At 42.2% G+C, this 17,124-nt stretch overlaps 1 non-coding gene across 1 annotated transcript; it reads right to left on the bottom strand.

The window, feature by feature from the left end:
• Positions 1-12,598: 12,598 nt before the first annotated feature.
• n-TLcaa1 lies at positions 12,599-12,703 on the bottom strand. The gene is made up of 2 exons: positions 12,666-12,703; positions 12,599-12,644 (listed from the first exon to the last, which is right to left on the bottom strand). It is a non-coding gene; the product is annotated as a tRNA-Leu (tRNA).
• Positions 12,704-17,124: the final 4,421 nt, after the last annotated feature.

Here is a 17,124-nt window from a genome sequence, read left to right as displayed (position 1 = left end):
AATAATAAATATGGCCAGGCATAGTGATACATGCCTTTAATCCCGACATCGCAGCACTCAGGAAGCATAGGCAGGCAAGTCTAGATTAATGACTGCAGTGGAAGGGTCTAGCCCACTGTGGGCAGTGCCACAACTGAACAGGCTGGGCGAGGCATGGGAAAGAATGCAGTATATGGCATTCCTCCCTGGCCTCTGTTTCAATTCCTTGCCTTGCCTTCCCGTCATGATGCCTACAACTGGAGCTGAAATAGTTGTCCTCTCTAGTTGTTTTTGGTAATGGTGTTTATCACAGCAATAGAAACCCTAACTAGGACAGCCTTACATTAGAGCTCTAGAATCTGAATTTTTTCGGTAGTGTGAATTTTGGTTCCATCCCAGGATTATCATGTATGCTTAAAAGTCTTACAACTGCTGGGTTAGAGAAGATCGTGGCTAGAAGAGAGGAGGAGATTATGAACAGAAGGAAATGGAAAGAAATAGCGTAATTTTTTCCCTCTGGGGGCTGCTTCCACGTCCCATCGAGATCTGTGTTCCAGATGCTGAATTTGCAGTCTGGGTGGGGTGCAGGTGGTGAAGGTGGTGAAGCCAGGAATCCTTCCTAAACAACCTGCCAATTCTCCAACCTCAGATCTCAGCCCACTCGATAGTAGCCACAGACTCCCTTCTCTCATCATCTACTATATCCCCGCCCCCCTGCCAAAACTCCACGAAAGCAGAGTTTTGTCTGCTATGTTCATTACTGGCATTCAATAGCAATAGCAGTATCTGCCAAATACAAATACACAATTGTACTTACTGCTTTTTAAAAGATTTTAGCTTTATTTCATATATGTGAATATTTTGCCTGCATGTGTATATGTACACTCCCTGTGTGCTTGGTGCCCACCATGGCCAAAAGTGGGTGTCAAATCCCCTGGAACAGGGGTTGTAGGTGGCACCTCCTTAAGACGCACCCATAGCCCTGGAAATTGAAGTTATGATCGTTTTGTGGTCAGATCTCATGATGTAACCTTAAACTGACTTGAGCAAAGATCTGCCTGTCTCTACTTCCCAGGGGCCACTACTCTAACATGGCAATTAGAGATGATAAGACCTTTAAGAAAGCTGTGTTAAGAGAAGCTGCGGGAGTAGCGGATCCATGGTGGGATCAACGCATTCCATTAGACAGGAGAGAGGTCTCTCTTCTACACCATGTGAGGACACAGCAAGAAGTTGGCCATCTAACCCACAAGGGACTGAATCCACAGGAACCTTCATCTTTTACATCATCAGAACCAGCGGAAGAATGAATACTCAGGCCTGAAGGTCCTGAGCAGGAACTGCCCCAGCAGCTGCAGGACCAGCTCCTTGCAGTGAGTCCTACTGTCAGTGTGGAAGAGTTCTGGGCACCTCTCGATGCCCCGGTGCACCTTAATGTCAGAACTAGGAAACAGTCTCCCCAGTATGGAATTTTTCCTATGATGCTGATTTCCTGTTTCCAAATACATCTTTCTCCACCTTTAGGACCACAAATCCCATAGGTTCCTCTGGAACTTAAGAGTGGTGGAGCTGTAGTTTGGCTTGGCTTTGTGGTCTTCTGAGTGAGATCCACAAGGAATGCTTTAAACCCTTTCTGCTGAGGCATTTCCCTTGATGCTCTTTTAGATGTGCAAAGTAGGAAACTATCACTTGTAAAGATGACAGAAACCCAGACAGCAAGTGCATCCTAACTAGGAAACAACTTAAGAAACTGCCGTATTAGAAACTGGAGCAAATAGATAAATAAATAAATAAATAAATAAATAAATAAATAAATAAATGCTATGAAATGATGATTTTCAGACTGGCTTTGAAAGACCCACAACGTGAGGACTCCCCCACGTTCTGACTCAGGAGAGGCGACACCCCAAATCACTCACAAGAAACGGTCTTGCTGCAAACTGCAAGAGGACTTTTATTCAAGAGCGCTCTCGGGCCCACGGTCATACACCACACAGGGGTAGAGGACCGTGGTGCCCCGAGTAGCTGGGTAAGGGGGTATTTAAAGGAAGAAACCACAACTCAAGGAAGTGGGGAGGGCATTGTTGGAAAATACCAAAGATACCAGTTAAGAGCCACAAGGAAGTGCAAAGTCACAAGAGTCACAAGGAATACCTGGTAATTGTTCAGGCTATCTCTCAAGACAGTTTCTAAGAGCCCCTAACAGTAGCACATTCTTTGAGTGAACACTTTTTGAACCCAGGAAGCGGGTGGGTAGAGGAATGTTGCTACCTATTTTATGATTAGCATACCTTGGAGCATTAAGTCACAGAGGTCACATTCCCAAGCCTGGGCCTAAAGGCCTAGAATTTTGTTTTTACGTTATACTTTCAGTTTAAATGCAAAGAAAGTCTATAAGATACAATATAGACAACTCCCTGAACAAAGAGTCTCTTGCGCGCCGGACTGGCCAGCAAGAACGACACTGCAACAGGATCCTTCTGCACACATTTATTGGGAGAGCTTGATTGCAGAGGTGAAGAGACCCCCCTCAAGCCCAGAACTGGTGCTGCTTATATAGGCCTAGGAGAGGCGTGCCTCACACCCGGATTGGTTATGCATGGGTTATGCTTACCACCTCATTTGCATGCCTACATCTGATTGGTTAACTTCTCTCTCATCTGATTGGTTAACTTGTCTCTCATCTGATTGGTTAATTCTCAAAACCTCATCTTGGCAAAAAACTTTACTGCCTATGTATGCGTGGTGGCCAACAGTAGCCAGCGCCACCCTGCAACGGCATATGTGGCTTCCCACATCTCCCCCTTTTTGTTTTAATAAAATGAGGCTGGACTAGGCCTGTGCAATTATTTCCATCCGCAGCGGCTCCTGTTTTAGGTCGTTCCTCTAACGTCACAGCCTTACCCATTATAGGGTAACCCTATTGCCACTGGACCCCGTATCTTAGGTTGGTCTGTGCATGAGGAAAGTTGCCTGTCTCTGGATACCACAGTGCTGTGTGACAGTAACTGCTAAATGACCTAGGGCGAACTCTACAAAAGAGGCCAGCCAAGTTTTAAAAATGAATTAGTGGGGAAATCATGATCACCCTATCGCGTGCAATGAGGAAACCTCAGCGATGTGCAAGGGCTGATCAATGATTGTTGAGTCTCTCTCATCCCAGTGCAATGGATCCATAAATCCATGGGGTGCAAGAGCAGAGAACTCAGATGATGACTAATTCTTGAGCATAGATAACCAAACTTCAGGGGAGGCGTTGTTTTCAATAGCTAAAAGTACCTGAGTTATAATCACCTTGTCACGTTTTTGTTGGGTTCTGAATTTGTATACTAACCAGAGCATGAACACCAGTCCACAGCATATGGCAGTACCAAATAAAATCACTCCCACCCATTCCTTAAAGTAAGAAAAAGCAGAGGTAAGCCAAGAGGTAAAGTCTCCAAGGGTCACTGGTTCCACTCTGGTTCCATTAAGGTTCAGGATCTGTATCTGCAGCCTCATCTGCAACCTTTCCAGCTCCTGCGACCAGTTCCCCTTCAGATAATTCAATAGGTCTGTACTTCTAATAAAAGAATCATTAATATACCTAATGGGAGTAATGCACACATGCGGAGTGGATGCCACACAACTCATTTGTATGACATCCATCATCTGTTCCATGTTATTTTGTAAAATATCCACTCTCTGATTCACTAACATTAACCCTGAGGCGATATGAGAATCTGCCCTTTGCAGGGTTAGCAATGCCTCAGACGATTTTTCTGCTATCTGACTTATGGTGTCAGCAGTATTAATTTGATGTGCCCAATTAGAGATAATCTTTTTTTGTAAAAGGTTTATCCACATTATGCACAAAGCATAGTGTATTTTAAATGAAAACTCGTACTCTTATACACCCGTTGCTCTTGGGGAGTTTGTCGTGCACAAGGCACATCCAAAAAACATTCCTTTGCAAAAAAACAAAGGCTAGGTAGAAGAATTGGAATGTACCGGTAAAGGTACTGGCCATGATCTTACTATGGCCCACAAAGGTATACTTATCCCGGTCTCAATCATCAGGAGTAAGAATAGCAGGATCATCTTGGGATTCATCTTAATCTTTCACGGTCCTTGTCAGTCGCGTCGGAACCCAAAGTGCATTTTCTTCACCCTGCGGAAAAACACAAATAGCTCCCCGGGATCTGATTAATATAGGATCCGGGCCATACCATTTATTATCAAGGACGTTTTTCCATTTGACCATTTCACTGGGCGATTGAGGCCATTGTCCGTGCCTTTCGGCTGGTGATCTTTCAGCATCATCCAATTTTAAAAAATTAAGAGTAAATATTGTAAGGGATAGAACCATCTTTGGTGTCATAGCCTCTATCCCCCCTTTTTGTTTTTGCAAATATTGTTTCAAAGTACGATGGGCTCTCTCAATGATGCCTTGACCCTGTGGATTATAGGGCAACCCAGTAATATTTGTTTGCAAAATTGGCTAAATTTAGAAGAAGTATATGCAGGACCATTATCTGTCTTTAGCACTAAGGGCTTGCCCCATGCAGCCCAGGCCTCCAAGCAGTGAGATATGACATGAACTGCTTTTCCCCCTGTCAATGGAGAGGCATGTAGGACACCAGAACTGGTATCGATGGACATATGTACATATTGTAATTTCCCAAAAGCTGGGATATGTGTGACTTCCATTTGCCAAACATCTAGGGGTCACAATCTGCGAGGATTAACGCCCACGGAAGGTGCATTAATAAATTCTACACATCTACCACACTGTAGGACAATATCTCGAGCTTCTGTTCATGTGAGCTTAAACTTTTGTTGTAATGTAGAAGCAGGGACATGATAAAGTTGATGAAAATTCTTAGCACTGTCTATAGATCTTTGTGATAGGAAAACCATATCTCTGGTGACTGAATCAGCAATTGCATTTCCCTTAACCATAGGTCCAGGTAATGATGTATGTGCTCTAATAAGTTGAATATAAAAGGGGTGCTCACGTATAAAAATACAATCTTGTATTTTCATCAAAATTTCAGATACTGGACTAGACTGCTTAAAATTTCCGGCAGTCTCTAATGCTAGTACAGCATTAACCACATAAACAGAATCAGAGATAATATTTATGGGCATAAGAAATCTTTTAAAGACTTCTAAAACCACCAAACATTCTACTAATTGAGGGGCTCCTGGTGTAAATTGTGACCTTACAGCCTTTTCATTTATCACATAACTTCCAATTCCTGTTTTGGATCCATTGGTATAAATATCAACGGCTCCCTTTATAGGAGTATTAGCCGTTACCTTTGGAAATATCACTGGATGCAATAGCATAAAATGTAATAAAGGATGTTTAGGATAATAATTATCAATTAAACCAGAATAACTGCATCTAAGAATGGCCCATTCATCTATAGTCGCACACAACATTTGCATTTGTGCGGCAGTATAGGGAACAATTATGCTATCAGGCATTTTTCCAAAGTGAGTAACTGAACCTTTTATACCTCTATGGGCCATATTTGCCACCATGGTGGGATAATGCTCTATAGTCTTATTAGGGGATATATGTGGATGTATCCATACTAAAGGACCACCTTGCCACAACACAGCAGTTGGCAAATTTATGGTTCTTAATATGCATAGGTACAAAGGTTCTTGCTCATTTATACGATTTAACTGTGCTTTTTGGATAGCTCTTTCCACCTTCCTAAGAACATCAGAAGCCTCAGGTGTTAATTGTCTCAATGAGGTAATATGTGATTCTCCTTCTAAAATTTGAAATAAAGGTTTTAATTCCAAAGTAGGAATCCTTAAATAAGGTCTAATCCAATTTATATCTCCTAATAATTTTTGAAAATCATTTAATGTCTTTAGATGATCTTTTCTTATACTAATCTTTTGTGGGGTGACACACCATAGAGTAATAGTGGCTCCTAAAAAATGACTAACATTAGACTGCTATACTTTTTCTGATGCAATAATCAAGCCATTATTTTTTAAAGTTTCATTAAGCAAGCCATAAGCTTGCTGTATACTTTCTTTTTCAGGTCCACAAATCACAATATCGTCCATATAGTGACAAATTTTTAAGGAGGAGAAACCATCTCTAACTGGTTGCAAAGCTTTTCCTACGTATAACTGACATATGGTAGGGCTATTTGCCATTCCTTGGGGCAATACCTGCCATTGATACCTTTTATCAGGCTCCATATGATTAATAGAAGGCAGGGTAAATGCAAATCTAGGTTGATCTTTCTTATTCAATGGAATGGAAATGAAACAATCTTTAATATCTACTACTATAATTCTCCAATCCTTAGGTAGAGCTGAGAGTAGGGGGAGTCCTCTTCGTACAGGACCCATAACTTGCATTTGTGCATTAATGGCTCTTAGGTCATGTAACAATCTCCATTTACCTGACTTCTTCTTTACAACAAAAATAGGGGTATTCCAGGGTGATTGTGTGGGTTCCACATGTCCCAGGTCTAATTGTTCTTGTACTAATTCTTTAGCTGCTTTTAACTTCTCAGAGGGTAAAGGCCACTGAGGCACCCACACCACGTCCTCCGTACGCCACGGAATGGGCAAAGGCTTCTCAGTGGCCCCTAGAAAAAAACCCAGCCCTTTCTTATCTGCTTTTTCTGTGGCCTTAACTGGTGAAATTCTACCTTGTAAGTTTTTTCCAAGACCTAGTCCAGGTATATATCCCATTCCTTTCATCATTTCCTTGCTTTTCTGAGAGTAATCATTAGTTAGTATAAAGTTCATGGCTGACATCATATCTCTTCCCCATAAGTTTACAGGTAAAGGGAGTACATAAGTTTGAAAAAGCCCTGTCCTTCCTTCTTTATCTTTCCATTGTAAGGATTTTGCACTTATAGTTGGGGTAGCCTCATATCCTAATCTTTGTAAGCTATGTGACGATTGATTAACAGGACAAGAAACAGGCCACCAATTACTGGATATAATGCTTTTATCTGCTCCTGTATCCATTATACCTTGAAAGGTTTTTCCTTCTATTTGTAATTGTAAAGTGGGATGATTATCCAAATCTAAAGATATGTATGTCACATTAGTTCCTGTAGAACTAAGTCCCTTATCTCCTTGGGAATCCTGGCTACTAGGGAACACGTTATGCAAACTAGGAAGAATCAGCAATTGAGCAATGAGATCTCCAGGAGAAATGGCTATGATACCTCAGGGTGCAGAACACATAATCTTAACTTGTCCCTCATAATCTGAGTCTATAACTCCGGGATGTATCATTAATCCTTTCAAAGCAGAAGAGGACCTACCCAACAGTAGGCCCACTGTATCCTTTGGTAAGGGACCTCTAAAATCTGATGAAATAGGTTGGCACCCCATTTGAGGTGTAAGAATTACTCTGGAGGTGGCACAGATGTTCAATCCCGATGAACCCGGAGTGGCTCTCCTTGGTCTCTGGATGGCCTCATGGACACTGTGGTCTGAAATGCCCCATACATTTGGGGGCCCTGGGGACGGGGGCCCCTCACTCCGTTTTTTGGCTGTTGTACTTTAAACTGAGGTATTGGCCTTCCTTTTATATCTCTGACTGATCTACATTCATTTGCCCAATGTCTTCCTTTTCCACATTTTGAGCAAATGCCTGGTACTTTCTTTTCAAACCTACTCTTTCTACCCTTTGTACACTGCTTTTGCATATGGCCTATTTGTCCACAATTATAGCAGGTTATTTCTTTTGTTTGTGCCATCAAAACTGCGGCAGCCAGCCCTGCATTTGAAAGGGGTCCTCCTATTTCTCTACAGGCTTTCATCTATGCTTGTAGTCCTTTCCCTTTCCATGGCGTGATAGCATTTCTGCATTCTTTGGTACATTGCTGGTAAACTAATTGTTCAATTAATGGCATTGCAGCCTCAGAATCACCAAATATGCTTCCTGCTGCTTCCATCATGCAAGCCACAAATTCAGAGAACGGCTCATTATTTCCCTGAATAATTTTTGTCAAGTTACCAGATACCTCTCCTCGATTAGGCAATGCTTTCCAAGCTTTCACTGCTGCCTGATTGATTTGATCATAGACCTGCACTGGGTATCCTAATTGATTGTTTGTCCATATACCCTCACCTGTAAGCATTTCAAAGCTCCATGCTGGTTGCCCTGCAGTAGCATTAGCACGGGCCTGACTCAAACATAGACCATGCCATATAGACTTCCAATCTAGATACTGTCCCATAGTAAGACATGCCTTTACCACACTCATCCAATCAAAAGGAGTCATGGCATTGTGAGCCAATCTATCAATTTGGGACTGAGTAAATGAGGCATTAACTCCATAGGTCCTTACTGACTCTGCTAACTCTTTCACCTGTTTATGCGATATTGGCTCATAATATCGCTGTTGAGCATGATCCTGAAAAACAGGAAAAGCCTGACATATTTTTCGCAACCCTCTAGGAGTGCAAAAAGAGTGACCATTGCCAATTGCTTTCTTATCTGCATAAGGCAGAGTAGGTGGGGGAACACCAAAGCTCCTCCCTATTGGACCAGATCTTTCCGCATCATACTCCGCAGCAGCCTCCTTCAAATCTTCCTCCTCCCCTGCTGATAATTCCGAATCCTCTGAGCTAGACAATTCTAACAACTCAGAGTCCTCGAGAGGAGGGTAAATTGACTTAATTTTCTGTTCTTTATTTTTTATACTATCTTTTGTATCTTTACATTTTGGGCGATGACAATTAATGCAATGGCATAAAACCAAGGCAAGAAAGCTAGCAAGCAGCACAACCTCAGCGACAATTATCGGATCTATTTCGTAGGAGAGCATGCCTCTCAGAGACTCACATTAATTTCTTTATACTTACCGGTACCACCGTTCCCCAGCTGAAGAGTTCTGAATCCACGCCGGATCCTTCTCAGCAGCCTGTTTTACGGGAACACTTTATTAACCGCTCCTTCCCCGCGATGCAGTTCTGAACCCTCCCTGTAGCAGGGGGTCTTCGCTGGGTTTCGGCACCACCAACGATAGCCAGCGCCACCCTGCAACGGCACATGTGGCTTCCCACAAGAGTCTTTCTTGCCTTCCCTATTTCAAAAGAATTAAGTACTCTTCTCTATGTCACATCCATCACTTGTGCAGGAAATTTCACTTCTGTCTATCCCTAACAACAAACAAACAAACAAACAAAAACTTGATCTCACCTTGTTTATATAACAACTTTCCTATTAACATAGTCTGTCCTTTCTCCCATACACACACCCAGAATGTCTGGAAGTGGTTTTACAAACATTAGGGGAAAAGAGAAAAGTATGAAGACAAAGTGGCCAGGTTGGCCTAGAACTCAGGAGGAACTGTCCCTAAACTTCCCAGGTGTCAGCCACCACGTGCAGCACGTAACAGTATTGCAACAGGTTGACAAGAAAAAGCCAAATAAAGTGTGTCCGAGTTAACTTGGGGCGGGGGAGGGGGAGAGTGGAGAGGGAATCTTGCTTATAGTTCTTTTCTGTGACACATTCTCTTCCGGGACCTAGAGAAATGGCAGGGACCAAGTCTGGTCCAGGTCAGGGTTGAGATGAGTTCGGCTGTGCAGAGTCTGCCTCGCGGGCACACAAAGGCGGAAGCTCAAGCCCACCTCGCCTCACTCGTCAAACCAGACAGCATTCCCGGTTTTCAGCTCCGAAAGAAGGAGTAAAAATTAATTTCCTCCCGACGGGATACAGCGATCTTGGGGTCGATTTACACGACAAAGGCAAGACTTCTGGATCCTCTTTAGCATGCTGGAGGTCCTAGTGATTCTCCTCACTTTAGCTTCCTGCACCAGGGCTCCAGAGGTTTTTTTTTTTTGTTTTTTTTTTTTTTTTTTCTCTTGACAGCTTTCAGAAACTTACCAGCGTCTTGGTATCTTTCTAACAGCGTCACAAACGTTTTTGTGACGTTTGAAGACATTTGTAGACGTCTTTGTGTTGCGAACAAAAACAAGGCACCAGTATTAAAATTCTGCCAAGGCTAATTGGGGCTATGAAGAGCTGGAAGATTGAGGATCGGCAGCCAAATTATCTTGGGTTATCTTTATACTTTTAAATACCCATCTATTGTCTACTTACACGTGTTAACATCCTTATGTATATTAGATATCTTTTGTGCAATATGCAAGTTGAACCTCTAGCTTCTATTAACACACACCCACCAACCCAAAGGCTAAGAATGTCAACTGATAGCCTTAGATAACTAAATATTTCCTGTCCTGTAGCAATCTACTTACCTGATGTTGCCATCGATGTTTGGTTGGTGGTGTTTGTGTTCTTGTTTTTAGACAATTTCTCTATGTATACCTAACTAATGTATGACTCCCTATGTAGATCAAGCTGGCCTTGAGCCAACAGACACCATTTGATTGCCTCCAGCGTTCGAGATTAAAGGTGTGTCCTACCTTGCCCAGTCACCAGTATGTGCCTGTGTTTAAGAAGCACTTATTTTTCTTTTATGTGTGTATTTTGCCTGCATGTATGTATTTGCACTATGTGTGTGCAGTGCCTGTAGAAGCCAGAAGAAGGCATTGGATCTCCCAGAACTGGTTGTGAGCCACATGTGGGTGTTGGGAACCAACAAAGGGACCCTCTCCTAGACCCCATAAAGGGAGGGACATATAACACTGTGATGGTGACAACCCCACCCACCTTCATTGAACTACTAGGTATGTGCATGAAGGAACTGAAAGATCAAGAACTCCCAGCTGTCCCTGGAGCTTCAGCCCAGTACAAATATCATAAAATACACTCCTCATTGCTTTACACAGCTACTCTGTGTTCTGTCCTTTTGTCCATCCATCCATCCATCCATCCATCCATCCATTTGTCCAACCCAGTACTGGGCCTCACCTTGACAGTTCTATCCCCTCAGTGACCTTTGCTGACCCAGGCTGAATGGATGGTTAGAGCTTTACATGGGTGGAGTTAAAATATTCCAGATCCAGAGCCAAGTTATCTGATTCAATTTTTAGTTCCATTCATTCCCCCACCCTCACCCCCCCCCCCACAACCGCCTATCAGGTAATTCCTTTGGATCATTCTTCTAGTAGACCCTTAGCATCCATAGACCGAGAAGCTAAGACCACTGCCAGACAGCACCTGAAACCCAGAGCAGATTTCCCTGCTTTGTTTTAAGCGGACTTCCTAGTGTCTCCACCAGGAAAAATTGGCAAATGCCTTCGTTTATTACTTTCTATGTCCTATAAGTAAAAATTCACTTTTTTGCATAACCTGAATCCATGTTCCTGAGCCCTGGTCACTCATATTTGGCTCAAAATAGATTATCTTGTATTATCTTTAAAGCAAGGGATGCATTTTTCATTTAGAAAGGAAAATCAGAATTACTTTGAATACTTCAGCTAACAAACTGAGCTTGTGAATTGCTAAGAAATAAATTCTGACAAAGTTTTTGTTGTTTGTTTAATCTAGGAGCTAAGTAACGTTGGGAAGTTGTAGCGTTTGGGAGAACATCTGAAGAAAAGATTTAAAAACAGGCATCACCCTCCACCTCCGCTCCACCACCTGAAAAATACTTCACTTCTCAAAAGTGGGAGGTTGGGGGTGGGGCTAGTTATCCCACAAACATTGGGGAAGCTCTTCTGAAGGTAATCGGGTCCTGTTCTAGAAATATGAGTACACAAGAAAAATAGAATAAATCCACACATAGGAACTAGAAAAGAAACCGTGTACTCAAGAAGGGATTCTGAAAGGAATTCAAGATCTTTCTTTTACATGATCTGCTTCTTTTTCTGAAGAAAAAAAAAATTAGCTTTTTGGAGGCAAAGAATGAGACCATACAGGATTCCAAAGTCAATAAGGTTGGGAGGGAAAGGTGGGGAGGAAAAAAGAAAGGAGGGAGAGAGGGAAGAAAAGACAGAATGAAGGAAGAAAATAGTAAGAATTTTTGTAGGGCAAATGGAACGAATTTCCAGAAATTTTCTATTTTTATTGAACGTTCTGTAACAGCGACAAAACAGGGTGTATTCATTCTACTGATTAACAGCATAACGCCTATATGAGGAAAAACGAAATCAATGTTCAACTTACGATCCAACAAATATTGAGTGAAAACATATCAGAGAATAGTATGAAACCAAACCAAACCAACAACAAAACCTATCGAGTTGTTGATGACAGGTGCGCTCGTAAGAGAGCCTTGCCTAAAACAGGGCAAGCTGTTAGCACGGATTCTGTTTGGCCTGGAAGGAGGAGTTTGGACTAAGGCGGTGAAATGATTATTTATCCCGTGGCCCGCAAGGAGGCGCTGTGGAGATCGCAGTGCTTCAGGGTTGCGGCACTCGTGGGCTAGGCGCGTGGCCAACCGCGGCGGTGTAGGTGATATTCGGTGACCAGACCTCCAGGATCAGTTTTTTCGCGGTCCGCAGTCGTCTCCCGCAGCGGGCAGACAGTACCGCAAAGCCACTCTCCCGTCCTCAAAACCATAGCCGCGCTTCCGCTTCTACTGTTAGTGTCGGGTGCTCCTATTAGAACGTTTTCAAAATCAATTTTTAAGAATATGTGGTTCGATATTTCTTAACTATGTGATCAAGTCGATATGTATTTTTCGATACTGAGGTGAGAAAGAAAAAAAAAAAAAGAAAAAGAGTACTGTGTCAGAAGTGGGATTCGAACCCACGCCTCCATACGGAGACCAGAATCCCCAGACAGGGAAGCTAAGCTTGAGTCTGGCGCCTTAGACCACTCGGCCATCCTGACACACGAGAAAGTGCCGCACATATATTCCTGATATAGAGATTGCCCCAGCACCCTAGCTGCAGCAGCATTCTCAAGATTTGTTGGAAACGCTGACAAAAGTTTCCTGTGGAGTAAAATGGAAGAATATTTGACCGAGGAAAAGAAGGGAGGAAATGTCCATGTATAAAACTGGATGTAAATGTTTTGAAGACAGAGCGTCTGTGCTCTCCATCTGTCTGGTTCGCCAAGATTATGAAGAAAGATGGAAAACAGGGTCAGCAGCCCTATTCTTTGCCGCTTCGTGTCTTTGGCCCTCAGAATTCACTCTAGAGGTCAGGGACGCTGTACGAAAGCGACATTTGACGGCCAAATGCCACTCAGGGCAGAGCAGTGAATGTTCAGTATTTAAACTCTGGTGTATCTGGGGCTAAGTTTAGAGAGTAGGCATACCTATTTGCAAATTTTAATCAACTTTGTACTGATAGAATTTTATATTTTTTTTATTAGCACAAGGACCTCCCCCCCCCCCCCCCCCGCAAAGATTGTCGTTGTCTTTGTGCGAAAAGAATAGTTTTGGGTTAGTATGCCTTTTCTTAGCTTTCCGAACTCTTTTTTTCATAATCTATTTTAAATGATTAGGAAAAATTCGAGAGTATAAGTGAATAACGAGCCTCTCTCTTCAACATACAAGATCTGTTGTATTTTCTTTCATAAGCTGCTGCCCTTGGGAAGAACGTTATACAGGAAGTGACACTCAACAAGGCATCATTATAATTAATGATTATAATTAAGGTACTTCTTATAATTGTTTTTCCTAATTGCAAACTCCATATGAATCACAGAAAATAGAAAAAAGTAAAAACTGAAAATTGCCCGCAGTCTCACCTCTTAGCTATAACTACTGCCAACATTTCCCATAATTACACTAATCCTTGCAAAAACAAACAAACAAACTCCCTAAACGGTCCATTGTGGGGCCCACATTATCCATTTGCTTTCCAAAGTAACACAGTGCAAACACACACACATTTTAAGTCAGTGGTTCTCAACCTGTGGCTCTCAATCCCTTTAGAAACCCTCTATCTCCAAAAATATTTACATTATGATTCATAACAGTAGAAGAGTTAGTTATGAAGTAGCAATGAAAATAATTTTATGGTTGGGAGTCACCATAACATGACGAACTGCGTTAAAGGGTCACAGCATTAGGAAGTTGAGAACCATTGTTCTAAGTAGTCAAATAGTCTTTTGCACAAATTTTTGTAACTGAAGGTACCTTGTCAGTTGGCCCTGGATTCCCCCTATAGGCTCTTATGTTTGAATGCTTGGTCCTCAGTTGCTCAAATTGTTTGGGAACAGTTAGCAGATGTGGCCTTGTTGGAACAGGTGTGTTACTGGTGGGGGGGGGGGGTAAGTTGAAAGTTTCAAAAGTCCGTGTTCTCTCTCTTCCCCCACCCCACCCCCCAGCCCCGAATTGCAGACAAAGGCATAAGCTCCTAGTTACTGCTGTAGTCACTACCTACTGCCACATTCCTGGCCATGCGTTGTCACAGTATCAGGAAAGCAAATGAACAAATGAGACAGTATTCAACTGCCTTACATTTTTAGAAAGGAAATCACCAGATCAAAGTTTATTGATTTTTAAATGATACTGACTAACTGCCTAACCAAAAAAAATTCATCTAGTCTAAACTTGTCCAAGAAAGGATGCTAGAAGAAACTTAGAGATTATTGTTTAAAAAAATAGAAATCACACAAAAAACAGAAACCAATTTTTTTTTTTTTTTTTGGTTTTTTGAGACAGGGTTTCTCTGTGTAGCCGAAACCAAAATAATTTAACAGGTAAAACTGGACTTTTAAATAGATTTATAAATCTTAGCATTTACATTGGATTTTTATACTTCTTCAGTAAATTACCTTCTAAGCTTTGTTTCTGTTGTTTTTGGTTTTTGTTTTTTGAGACAGGGTTTCTCTGAAAGCAGCCGATGTGTATACCTTTATATACCCTACTATATTTCAGACTCTAAGTACAGCAGGTAGATCTGAGTAAATTTGCACTTCAATGCAGAAAAAGGAGAAGTAATACAGAACATAGGATGTTTGGTTTTGTCAACTTAACCAAATGTAGAATCACCCAGGATGAAGGATTCTCTAAGGAATGGTTTGAATGGGATTGGCTGTAAAGAACTTTTCATTATGTGTATGGGGTTTTGCCTCCACGAATATCTATGTGTCATGTATGCTGGTGCCCAAGGGCACTGGATTCCCTTGAACAGAAGTTATGTGGCTATGAGCTGAAGTGAGGGTACTGGGTCATCTCCCCAGGCCTACTGAGAAATTTTGATTGGGCTGAAGTGGGGCGATCCATCCTTTAAAATGTGGTCAGCATCTGTTCATGGTCTATGCCGTGGACTGAGTAAATAGGCGAGAGCCAGCAGAGCACTGGCATGCATGCGTGCATTTTCTCTGCTCTTGGCTGTGCATGTGACTAGCTGCTTCAAGTTCCTGCCAGACTCTCCTGCTCTGATGGTCTGGAACTGAGAATTGAGTGAGAATGAATTCTTTCTCCCCTAAGTTGCTTTTGTCAGTTTTGTTTTTGTTTTTGTTTTTGTTTTTAACCACAGAAACTGTAAGTTAAACTAAAGCAGGACAATATTGTCACTGTGTTCACACACCTTGAATCTAACCCAGTAGAGTCAATTTCTCAGCAATAGTTCCACCAGTTTGTGATTTCTCATTATTTTTCAGAGACCTCATACAGGAGGAAAAGGAGGGATAGGCCAAGGACGAGAGTTCAGTAACACAATCACAGCAGTTTATTCCTGGACTGAGCTGTGGATATCAGTCTCATGGCCTCAAGAAAAAGAGTACAATAGTCTATGTTTTAGCTCAGTGATGAGGCCTTGCTTTGCATGATTACAGTTCTGGGGTTGGTAGAGTATAGTAGGAGGGTGGAAGGGTACAGAAAGGATATACAGGAGAAGCGTTGACCTCAACCTTGACTTTCAGCTTCCACTGCTTACTGTAAACAACGGCCACCTGCAATGATGTTTCATTTATCCCCAATTCTTCAGACACACTCACTTATCCCTTACCGTTGACCTTAACTTCTCCAAGGACAGAAGCTATGTTATCTTGTGTTTTCCTAGCAGTCAGGTTCAGCTGAAGCGCCCAAAACTGGCTAATTACATATATGAGTCAAGGAGTCATTGTCTTTCACTGAAAAAGAGGCAGCAGCATTTTTGACACCCTAGGAGCCACTTAGGTACAAAAGGTTTTTATTGGAGGGGAGGTAACTTTTCTGTTGGTCTGGACTTCAGATTAAAGGTAGTAACAACTTTCATTAGCCATTTGGCAGCTCTTTGTCCTTAATTTCATACTGCTTTTAAATGGTTGGAAATTATCATGCATATCCTCTATTCTAAATGTATTTGGAGCAAGGTCTGTCCCATGTTTAGTTTCCCTTTATCATCTGAGTATCTCTTATAGGTGCTGTACCAGGAACAAAGGTGCAGCCCAGGGCATGTGGAGATGATTTCCTGCAGCAACCAAAGAAAGAACTGGGCTGGAGAGATGGCTCAGCGGTAACTGACTGCCCAGTTACCACCACCAGGAGCCTAAAGAACCTTAGTGATCCTCATATCCGCGTTTATAGCTCACATTCTGATCCAGTAAGTGAAAAGCAAGTTTATGGCTGCATGCCTTCAATCCTAGCACTTAGGAGGCAGAGGCAGTTGGATCTCCGTGAGTCCTACAACAGCTAGGGCTGCTCACCTTCCTATAGATGCAGATGAATGACTTAGAACTAGCTTCAGAGTCACTTAGATTTTATTTTAAATATATGTGAAGGTTTTGCCTATATGTATGTATATCTGTGCCTGGTTTCTGTGAAGGTCATAAAATAGCATCAGATGCCCTCAGACTGGAATACTGAGAATTAAACCAGTCTTCTGTATGAGTTCTTAACTGCTGCACCATCTCTCCAGCTCAGTTCGAGGGCTGTTTATCCCATTCAAATAGGACTTTTTACAGTTGAATCTTATTCATGAACCCACCATTAAACACAAACATCACCTCTTGGCTGCTTCCTCTTGGTCATCTTCCCACACACTCAGGTAATGGTGATCCTTTTGTTCATAAACGTAACTGGTATTTTTTTCACTCAGCATTAAGTTTCACCTTTAAATGTATTTGTGTGCACATGCACATCTTCTGCCTCACAAACCATGGTGCTGTGTGCAGAGGTCAGAGGACAACTTCGGTGTCAGTGTTTCAAATACATGTGTAGTAGTCTAAGCATTTATACATCTGTAGACGATAAGCCAGCCTTGTGGAAGCCACCTGGGTTGAAGAGTTGGGACAGAATTCATTCATTAGGACACATCTACTAATGGACTTCAGCCACGGAAGCCCAATGCTAGACTAGGACTGAGTATATTAAA

Source organism: Mus musculus, chromosome 13, assembly GCF_000001635.26.
Source record: "Mus musculus strain C57BL/6J chromosome 13, GRCm38.p6 C57BL/6J".
NCBI lineage: Eukaryota > Metazoa > Chordata > Mammalia > Rodentia > Muridae > Mus > Mus musculus.
The sequence above is the reverse complement of the archived record's forward strand: the minus strand, read 5'-3'. Positions and strand labels throughout refer to the sequence as shown.